This window comes from Coenobita brevimanus, chromosome 93, assembly GCF_032717465.1.
Source record: "Coenobita brevimanus isolate Jiangsu-jjx chromosome 93, ASM3271746v2, whole genome shotgun sequence".
Taxonomy (NCBI): Eukaryota; Metazoa; Arthropoda; class Malacostraca; order Decapoda; family Coenobitidae; genus Coenobita; species Coenobita brevimanus.
In genome coordinates this window covers 44,938,205-44,950,234 of record NC_137046.1, presented here as the reverse complement: position 1 = coordinate 44,950,234, position 12,030 = coordinate 44,938,205, and the positions used below count along the sequence as shown (strand labels likewise).

General features: G+C 36.0%; 1 protein-coding gene across 1 annotated transcript in view; it reads right to left on the bottom strand.

Annotated features, from left to right (window-relative positions):
* Nucleotides 1-12,030, bottom strand: part of Fmr1 (synaptic functional regulator FMR1) — an 80,648-nt gene that overhangs the window by 17,256 nt on the left and 51,362 nt on the right. The window lies entirely within an intron of this gene.

Here is a 12,030-nt window from a genome sequence, read left to right as displayed (position 1 = left end):
TGATAATGTAATAGCTCTTAGATTATGATACTGTGATATACTGAGAAATGTTACAACAGCATTTTCAAAACCAGTATTAAAGCACATGATATTCAACAATGCAATTCAATATGAAAAATTCCATCTACTCTAGCAATATGCATGCATATACTGTATACTATCACATCTTTTGAGTAAAAACAGGCAACAGCAGTAAGAAAAAAACGAAGATAAGTTAGCATGATAAATCTAGCAACTAACACCGCCAGTTTCTGTTGTATGAAAGCACTCAGTTATTCAAAAGACAGGACAGGTGGTTCTGATGTTTTAAGTTATTCTTAGTTGCTTACATTGTGTAAACTCTACCAACAGTGCTATCCGAGTGATTACCTTTTAAAGTACTAGTTTTATTTCAATGCAATCAGACAGCAGTATGTGACTAATTAACGGAAACCATGTACTGTACAGTAATTGAGAAGAGTCCCTTCAACCATAAGAACAGGTTAAGCTAAATAAAACTGCTATGTATCAGCTAAAACAATCGGACTGAGCCAGGATTCCCGGGGCCTGAATGATGAGTGAATGGAAACATGGCCTATTGGAGAGGGCAAACTTGGGCTGTCTGGATGCTGCTAAGAATAGGTTAAGCTAAATAAAACTGCTATGTATCAGCTAAAATAATCAGAGCCAGGATTCCCAGGGCCTGAACGATGAGTGAATGGAAACATGGCCCATTGGAGTGGGCAAACTTGGGCTGTCTGGATGTTGCTACTCCTCATCCTGCCCTAGGGTGGGAAAGGATGTCTGTATGATGATGATGATGATGATGATGACAATGGTGATGAATAAGTCCTTAGATTTAACCAATATCAAAAGTACGGGTTGTTATAGCAATGAATGCACAAAAAACTAGCAACTTCAAAAAAAATAGTGGTTTGTTATTAGCTGTACAGTAGCCGCACTCAAACTAACAATATGAATATACTGTATATATATACTGTATTTATATAAGGTAATGCCACTTTTACCACATATAATTAAAATCAAGTTGATTTTGGTAACATACAGGAATCTAAGCCCTAAACGCACACTAAAAACCATTCACATTTGCTTTATGTGAGGATTACAATAAAGAAAAAAGAAATGTTCAGCACTAAAATCTAAATTTATAAAATGACTGAGATATAGAACAGAATGACATAGTAAAGCCACATTTTTTTTTTCTTTTTCCCTATCTGAGAGATTTGGAATAAAAAGGAGTACATGTACCTTGGAGGACTCCATTAACCCATTCAGCGTCGGAGTCTTTGTAGGCTTTTGTGCCTAGAGTGCAGAGGGTCTGGGCGGCCTAGTTTCCAAGAATGCTGTACATTTTCAGCTTTTTTTTTTCTATGATTAGACCTGAAAAGTGGTCAAAATAAGCCTAGTGATAGTAAAAATGCTAACTTCGGCTGTTTTCTGCCCGAAATCAGGTGCTTTGGTCCGGCACACCCAGATTTGTATCAGATGGCTACTTTCAGATACCGCCAGCAGGTGATGTGGATAGGTAATCCAATCTGGTGTGGAGTGGGTGGATGCATGTAGTACTTGTAGTATGAAAGCGGCCACAGTCGAAACTACGATGTTGGGAAGCTGGAGTTCCTTGCTTATATGTATTTTCATGTTCTTTTTCCTTTTATATATAGGTATTGTAATTGTATAATGCACTATAAACACTCACATAAGGCACAATAAACACTCATGCTGCACACGGTCACATTAGTTAGAGTAAATCACACATTTCTTATGTTATTTTCCTTGCGTTACTTGATTTCATGATTTACTTCTATTTACTTACATTTACTTATAGTACTTTCATTATATACACTGTTTATGCATCACAACCAGTTAGTTCATCACTTGGAAGTTTTCCAACTTTGAATGGAAGTCAGGAGTAAGCACAATATCTTGGCAGTGCGGCATGACCGATTTGCGTCAGACAGCTACTTTTAGACACTGTCAACAGCTGATGTGGATAGATAGTCCATTAGGTAAGGAGTAGGTGGATGCATGTAGCATTTGTAGCATGGAAACGTAACCTGGTGTACGCAATGCGGCCACAGTCGAAACTATGATGACGGGAAGTTGTGGTTCCATGCTAATTTTACGTATTTTCACATTCACTTTTTTTGTATACTATATTGGTATAAGACATGGGAGGGGAGGAGGAGTGTCAGTCATCCCATTATCTGTCACAAACTATGGGCAGACTCAAACAATTTCCTGCTGTGCGAAAAATCACGTCCATATACCCTATATACAGACTCGGCAATATAGGGTACTATGAGTTAGTCCGTATATATTCGGACTCAGCAATTTCGACACTACTGGCTTATCCATATATATACGGACACGGCATGGAACAGGTTAAGGGAAAATTAATGCAATGCACAGTGATTATACAAGATGTATGCAGTACATAGGATAAAATAAATAAGATAAACAATGGTGAGGAATATGTATGAAGGTAACAAACTGTAAATATTAACCCCTAGACTGCGTATAGCATTCCAGAAATGCCGATTGGCAGACTGCGTATAGTTTGGAAGAGCCACGTGAAATATTGTGAACTTTTCGGTCATTTTTCGCGCCTACTGTATAGTTATGCTTGATGAGCAGGTTGCGAATCATCGGTATGGAGTGTAAACTTTGTGTGACTAAAATGCTATCATGTTTGGTTAGGTAAAAGTGGGTCAAAACACATGGTGAAAATACAATTTTTTTTTTTTTTACTGGTTTTCCCGCATAACAGACACAGGAAATGTTTAGGGCCGCTGCATCTGGAAAATTAATGAACTGTAAATATTACTCCCTTGCACATAAAATGTGTGCAGTGCATATGATTAAAAAAAAAAAAGTATGGAGATAATGAACTGTAAGTATTATTCCCGTGCACATAAAGTGTGTGCGGTGCATCAGTATTAAAAAAAAAAAAAAAAAAAAAAAAAAAAAAAGTAATCCTGATACATGGAAATAATGAAATGTAATTATTCACATGGTGTACTCAGATGATGACTAACCCCTTCAATCTGATGACATAGTTTGTATTCCCATAGTGCTAACTCCAGATGATTTTCTTTGATCTTAAACAGCCCCCTTGGAATGAAGGGATAAATGAAAGCTACTATCTCTAATCTTTCCAGTTCAAAAAGTCTATCATACAGTGAATAAAATCATCTTGAGTTTGCAAGAAAATCTGAAAATACATCCATCAGAGCAGGAGAGTGAACTGACGACCAGACTTTAAATGACCGAGTACTATCTGAAATTAAGAGTTATTAGTAAGGAAGAATGCTGGTACTAAGCTTACTGCAACTGCTAACTTACCTGGGAAAAATACTACCCCTTAATGGATGCATGAATGAAAGCATCACATGAAACCGTCATATGAACAATGCAAGATATGATATACAAGTAGAAGGGGAGACTGGGTGGCATGTGCAGGGGAATATTCTAGATACAGAACTAAGGATGGGTAAGGAGAGGGGGAATCAAAAATTTTGAAGGGCAGTATAGTCCCAAGCCTGCATGGGTTGGCCTTATTCACTTGGAGGATACTGTATATACAGTACAGCACCCATCAGTGGGAAAGCTTCCGAGGTTCCCAGCAGTGAGGGTTCACACCTCCTACTACTGGACAGAGGTGTCAATCTGACATTCCCTACACGGACTAGTGTTAGCATCCAGCAGTAAAAAGGGAGATTTTATGTCATTCTGCCCTATACTGGTATTGATCAGAAAACAGCAGCAAAAAATGATAAATTCCCTTTGTATCATAACACTGAGAATGGTGACAATGTCAATCTGGATGTTGACTCTTTCCTTGTGACCAATTTCCATGCCCTGATGGTTCTGTGGCAAAACACCAAGCGTGTAAGCTACACTTATTTCTTAGAACAGTACCTTCTATGTTGCTGGTAGCCAACCATCAACTACAGTAGTACAAACTTAGTTTAATTAAATGGACAATGGTCAAAGTTGTGAGGTACTTCTAGATTCCTCTCTTATGGACTCGAGTTCAGAATTGTACAATTATGATGAAGCGCCTTTCTATGGTACAGTATAACATTTTTCTTGAGAAAATTTTAGGTCCAAAGACCTGGGGTAACTACTGTACCAAATTGTGCAGTGAACCAACCGCATTATTTTATTTTCTTCAACTTCAACGCGTGACTGAAAAAACCTCCTGATGTCCTTACCTATAATGTTTATATGGCAACAAAATTTACAGCAAGTACATGTAGTGGTTGATACTAGGCTACATTAAAGAGAGTTTATGACAAAAGCAGCCTCATGAGTCTTAAATATATATTTTGTATGGTACCATAAATGTCTACCTATTCTTTATCATATTTTCATGGTCCTTAACTGGTGAAAGATGAACTTCAATATTACTTTTGATAACAATATCACCTTTCCTTTCAACATCATTAGGTACCAGTATGTAAGGGAGTACCAGCAGTCTGTGTTGGTATGTACAGTATTAGCGGTACTGGATATATTAATATGCTGCAATATCTTCACATTCTGGATATAGCATTCACTATTCAAGCAGTTCTGACAGCACAGTGAAAAAACATAACCAAAATTATTATCTCCCACAAATTAAATGGTTAAATTTTTAACCTCTGCACTCTGAGTGACTGCTGAAAAACTGTCTCTATCCCAAAAACATACAATACCATCACAATGAAGGGTTTATGGAGATTTTTTTACCTCTTCACTATGAACAGCCTCTGCATTGCCGAATAAAACAGTCTGGGAGTTACTCTCGGACATGCATTTTCTTAAAATTGAAACTGAAATGACTGTCCACATCCCACGAAACACCCAAGAAGTGATACTGGTAAAAAAAAGAAGTCTAGTTCTTCATCAATCATGTGTAAGTACTGTAAAAATAATAAAACAGTTATCTGCATAACAAGCCTATACATAAACATCAATGAAAAGGTGAAGTAAAAGAAAGAATGAAAGAGGCGATTAATAAAGTGAAAATAAAAACATCACATCCAACATCCAGCTTGGATGATCAGCTAGGAAGACACTCAGATTATTTAAGGCTTGTATGAAAAAACATAATACAAAGATACCACATAGAAATAATGCTAAATATAGACTACCAGCAAGAATGAAGAGCTGCGAGATATCACATAATGTCTACTACTGTACAGGCAGCGAAAACAGAAATAGGAGGATATAAGAAATATGACAGCTACTGTACAAATGAACAAGGTATGAATATGAACTCGGAGTTGATAGAGGGATGAGTTATAAAATATTTCAGTGCTATGTACAGTCAGAACAATTTACGATTAGCTACACAACTGGGTAATCACATTCTTGAAAGCATAATAATATTGTAGGTATTGACAGGACAGGAAAATCCCCTTAGCTGTAGATCAAATTGCACAGGAGTGAGTAGGTGAGATAATATAAGCCATGTTGCATACAAGAAATAGAACTCCCATAGTACAGAGAATGTGGGCAAAATATTTTTATCATGGTCACCAACACTGAGTTCCCTTTGCATACGAAATTTTCTGCAATAATATAAAACTAACTGATAACCAAACATCACTTGTGTTATGCATTCAATACATGACAGCTTCAAAAACCAAATACAATCAGTAAACATGATTACGAAAAAATTAAAGACACATTTCATCTCAAGTGTACAACAAACTTAGTCTACTCTACGGCACAGCACACTGCATGCTCATAGGCACTACGAGGGTGAGGGCAGGAGGCTAGGAGGTGGGTGGGCAGGAGCAGGAGGGTAGTGAGGGAGTGAGGGCTGGGGTGCTGGCCGACACCACCACCACCAATCGATACTCTCCCAACATCAATAAAAGTCATACTATCTACTTGTGGTCTGCAAGATGATAAGGCAGTCCTCTCCTACCCAATAGAGTACTAATATATAAAGAAAGGTTGCTTTGTGAAACAAGATTAAACTTTATCTTTTTTATTAAGAAAACACTATCTGCAAACAAGTAGTACAGAAAGGTTTTATTATTATTTCCATAGCTAGTTTTTCTTCACAGCTATAAAGTGTCGGGGGATTACAAGCGTCATAATCAATGAATATCCGTATCATCTTTTACAACTTCAAGCGTCCTTAAGTAATGCCATGTTTGATGCAGAGTATTGCCAAGCCTGGATAGCCGCTGTATTCAAGACAACCAGTGCATTATCTACACAGCTGCTGTTTGCTTCAGTTCATCCATGTCTTTTTTATAATATTTCTATTTTCTGGATGAAGTCTTGGAGATCTGGCAAGAATGATGTAAAGCATTGCAAGCTTTGGCTTACAACATAATTGTTTCCCTTCAGAAAGTACATAACCAGATGAAAATTTTGCAAACACTCTTGGGCACATGAGTGCACAGTAGTAAATCAATTTCGAACAGCTACTCCCATACTTTAAATTTTACTGACTAGCTATTAAGGGAATGTTCATTTCTGCACCCACATGCCCTAATCAAACAAGTCTCATAATTTCACACACTCACTTTCCACTACTTGTATTCTTGAAAATATCAATATGCTCATTACATTTGGTATCCAGACATGGCTTCTGCAAAAATTTGTCTCTGAAACACTTCTGTCAGGTCAGGATATATGCCTAACATTGCTCAGTCTTGATCTTCAATTACAGTACTTCAAGTGTCATAAATGCCGATCTGTGAACTAGCTGGCTGCTGTCAGTTGGTCAACATAAATAACAACACCCTCCCATCTCATTCATCAAAGCAGCAAATGCTATAGTTTCACACAGCCTAACCTCACCACTATCTTGATACATTCTCTGATATACAATAAATTTATAACTGATCCAATGTCAAATTTTAACCTGCTCTCTAGTTACCCAAATATTTCTCTCTCATGGTTGCTGCAGGTAATTTTGCTAATACTGTATATCTTGAAATTTTGAATAATTACACGAAATTTTTCAAACAAGAAAAAAAAGGTACTACTGTAACTACTATTATCAGTAAGGAGTAATCTGCCTAGCTACAGATCCAATCTGATTCTTAACAAAACAATGTTTCAGCACTCTTGTCCTTCCCACAAGCTGTACATTAGCTCCTGATTAAGATTCACCATGTGACTATGGCACAGGCCAGAAGGGTAAAGACTGTTTAAAAAAAAACTTGGGAGAGGCTATTTTTTATGTCCAGCTGCCAGTGGTCATGTCATTGTTTGAATCGTCCCATTAAGAAATCAATATCCTATCCAGTAATGAGATAAATGTTATGTCTAGAGCCAAAATTGGTGTTAACATTAAATACATTGATGTTTCTATATTTGTAACACTTTTTCTAACCTCCCATCAGCATAACTTAGCGAAGAAAATGTAATAATATGCAGTACATCTGCTTGACCACAATCGCAAGGAGGTACACTTGCTACCAACTTGCAAGCAATCAATGCAGAGCAAAAGGCTTAGACTGCATTGAATACACAAATGCAAATTACAATGATATTATCCACTAAATTAAAGCAAATAAATTGCACTTCTTTTAATACAAATCTGATCAACTGTACATACTCTCACGATATGTACCTGATAATCATAAAAAGTATACTGTACCACCGAATTACAAAAAAGGAGAAACTATTTGTAAGTAACTCAACTTGGGGAAAACATTACAGTGTGAATTATGTCCCATTTTCCCCCTTGGTACCAGGAGAGAGATTTCTAGGTGTTGGGAGGTGGAGATTCTACTTAGTGGTGGTGTCCAGCTGCCAACACTGCCCTCGCCTCACACGTGGCTGCCTCACCCACACATCAATGCTCTAAGCTAAACACACACCTCAGTGAAATAATATACTGTATGTTAATCTAGTGCTCTCATTCTCAAAAGAGCATGAAGTCATAATCAGCTCAGCATAGTTTGAAGTTCTTAAGTGTAGTCTAAACTTATGAGCCAATTCTAATTCCATAATCTGAAGCCTTGGTGGCTGCCTCACTCCCTTCACCCAAAGATCAATATGCTCACCTGATACATTTAAGATCAAATCAGGTGAACTACAAAAGAAACGTGTCATTCCAATCAGAAAATATTTCCACTGACTTTTGGCTGGGAGAATTCTCCACCAAGTTAAAGATTTGTAGGATTCCATAACCTACACCTTCACAAGCTACAGTACAGGGAACAAAACTATAATTACCTCAATTTCAAATGATTTACATCTGTACTTCTACTTGTCAACCCAAATGGCACTCAAACAAAGTTTGAGTAAGTCAAAATTTCTCTATTGCAAATATTTAATACAGCATGACTGAGGCTGCAGCCTTGGCCACTACTGGGCTGGCCAAGACTGCACCCCGGGGAACTAGTGCTGCTAATCCCAATATCATGTACACAAAGCAGGGTAATACAAGGGTGGCTATTAGTGGAAATGAGAATTTTAGTAGGAATGAAAATGCTTTACCAGAGGTAGTCTTAACTTCACACTGAACACACAAACCAAGTTCAGGGGAAAATATGTGGGTCAAAAGCCACAAATATTGAAGACTGTAAAATGCAAGATGTGAAAAACCTTTACTCATACTACACTTGTATTAAGATGTAGATGATTAAGTGCTGAAATAACGAACTACAGTATACACTTTTCAACAAAATGTGCACTATTATCACTGAAAAATAAGTTATGGTAAGTGTGTTGTGACAGTCAAGATATTAGTGGACAAGCTTCAGCTTCATTAGTTCCCACATACAGAAGAACAACACACTCGAGTTAGAATGCATTCACAAGGTGTGGCACTGTGAGTCCTGCAAAGCAAAACAACTGCCTTTGTCAACTTCTTACAGGAAATATGTTTGGAGCACTTGTTTTCTTAATGGACATTTTTGGTCATAAACAACTACTACTATTCACAACCATGATAAAATGATAATCTGCATATGAGCTTTGCAAGAAACACAGCCTTGTGGGTGTTCCAAGAGATTATATAAAAAAGAAAAGCAAGATTTTCCAACATTTCTCCACTTCCCAATTTCATACCATAATTCTACCATATGGTCTTACTCAAACATAACTAAATATTTTAAAAAGTATAAACGATCACAAATTATTAATTCATTCCTATAATTTATTATATCTCTGAGATTCCCTGGTAATCATACTGTCCAAAAGATCATAATACTTTAGTAATATTTCAGACTGTCAACTTCAAAATACAGTACTGTATAATTTCAATCTTGACATTAACACTGATTGAATTTAACCTCTTGAATCCTGTGATGTAATTTATAGATTTATTATATATTGCTATCATCAGAAAATTTCATTCAACTTGGACTAGGTCTTGCAATGAAAGGGTAAATGAAGGTTATATGTAACTTTTTCAGTTCGAATGTCCTGGAGCTGAATTAGATCATCTGGTGGTAGGAAGAATGATATAAAGTACATCATTGGAGTGTTAGGGTTAAACTCTCTCCTCTGTAAATATTGCAGATCTGAATTTTAAAAAATAAATAAATAAAAATTAGGTAATTTTTTTGGACATACTTACTGATTTTGATGGTGAACAAGAACATCCAACAGAACAAAACCTGGATGAAAAAACTATTATAAATTCTGAAGAGGATTCACAGACATGTAGTGAACCATAGAGGGGCACTCTTAACAGCACTGCAAAGCTTGGAGTTACTGGGGCTGAACGGTGCAAGAAGGGACGAAGTTATTACACAAAAGAAATCAAACTGACAATAGGACAGAAGGAGAGATGAGTAACTGTAATCATATGATCAGCCAAGCAGCCCTTTTGCTACAGGTGATACTGCAAATGACTTGAGTTCACTAGCAATCATCCAGTAATGATACCAAGCATGGGATGAATTGCAAAGTTCAAAATCTTACAGCAAACATTGGAAATTTTATATCATATCAAAGGGTGAATTTTACTATTTGAAGAAAGCCATTCTAAATTATATTTTTACAGTACAGTCAAAACTTCAGTCTGATATGAGGTAATAATTTTAACCACAGTATTCAATGCCTTCAAATAATTAGAATTCATCTTACCTCGAGCTGGATAAGCACTGTGTTTAGTCGCTGAATAATGAAACGACTACAAATCAACTCTGTGCAGATAGATCATATTCGCCAAAGTTTTCTGACTTTATCCATAAATTAAAAACTTCAAATTCAATTACAATCTGAAGTCAACAGTATCTTCCTAACAAAAGGAAATGTGATGTTCCATAAAGCATCAGCACACAATAGTTTAAACCAAAACCATATACTGTTTTAATAAACAACTATACATTTTTGTAATTAACATCAACAGCTGAAGCTATGCTCTCCTCCTCATACTGAAACAATTCACTAATATTTGAAAAAATACTCATCTTATACATTTCATATCAATGAATAATTTAGTGATCATTGTGCTGATGCTAAGCATAAACCAGTGAACCATGTAAAATTCAAATTAACAAACTGTATTTTTGCCTGAAGGTTTAGAAGATACTTAGTTTGATATATATTCCAGTAAATTGATGTACGGTGCATAACAATTTCAAACTTAAAAACTGGAGAGCATCATATACAGTCAGAATGCGTCAGCTAGAATAACCTCTACTTCTTGCATATTATGTTAATGACATATATAATATCTTATATATGCTTTGGACATAATAGGCAAAGGTAAGTCAGGATAAGACTGCAATTTGAAATATATGCGACAATAAACATGGAGCAGATTATTACACTCCAGCAATACTGCAGTCACTTTGCTATACCAGATGTTCTTAATGCTGCAAATGATTATAAAGAATGAAGTCAATGAGTGTATGAATAATAATGCATGTGCAAATACAGTAATGAATTAATGTGTTCTATTTAAACAATTTAATGCAACCACTTAATAAGAATTATAAAAGTTGCATAAACAAATTACAGTGAATAACGTGCAGCAGCATGCAAATAGCAAGTTGACTACATACAGCAGTTGCAGTATGTAAATCTTGTATCCAATAATGTTTACAGGATGAAGGAAACCTTCATACTCATTATGGTAATACTGTACTGGGTACATCATTTTATCAATACCGGGTTTCACTGAGTCTAAGGCAGTAATAAAAAAAATATTGAAAAGTTAGACCCAGAACAACCTAAGGCTTGGTGGTAAGCCTTGCTTTTAATATCAAACATTATGAATTTGCCAAGTTATAACCCTTTAGTTAATACTTCTGATACTGAGAGATATATGTATCAGGATATATTATTTCTGTGAAACAGTATGCAGTGCATAAGCTGTATTCATTACAGTAATTATCCATCTACTAATGAGATTATAGTAGTCTCCAAGCCACAATAACTTGAATGAGATAATAATGTGGGATGAAAAACCACATATACATTCATAAACTGATGACCATAAAATCACAACAGCTGATTTTTTTTATACCTACTGCATTAGTTATACCTTGATTGACTACCATACCACATACACTGCACCCTCTTTATAACTAACCTCCGTTTACTGCATTTCAACTTTAACAAACTCGTTCAGACAACCAAACAATCTTCCTATAGACCGAATAAGGTTTGATACACAGAGCAGATGCAGCAAGCCAACCAACCAGTGATGTCAGTCTAGCTCTGCCTGGCATTTTGTTAACACTGTGTATGGCTGCTATTAACCTCATTAATTTTATTGTCTTGCCGTACAGCAATTTATTACTGACTTAAAGATTTTAGTAATCTGGTACATACATATGTATACAAAACTGAGTTGTATTGTATCATAATGCATCTAATGAATTATGGAAGGAACAAAGCAAATTTGGGTTCATAAACAAAGATGATTACTGAATATCAAATTAAATGTACTTCTGGATTTAATGATCCACTTTTACTCCCAACTAGTTTTTTATAAAGAGGGTTTACTGTATTTTAGAAATGTTCCTTTGCACACTTTGCAAATGAGATAACTCATGTGAATGAAAGATTCAGCATGGATGATCATGGTGATGTCATACCATTATCAGTGTTGTG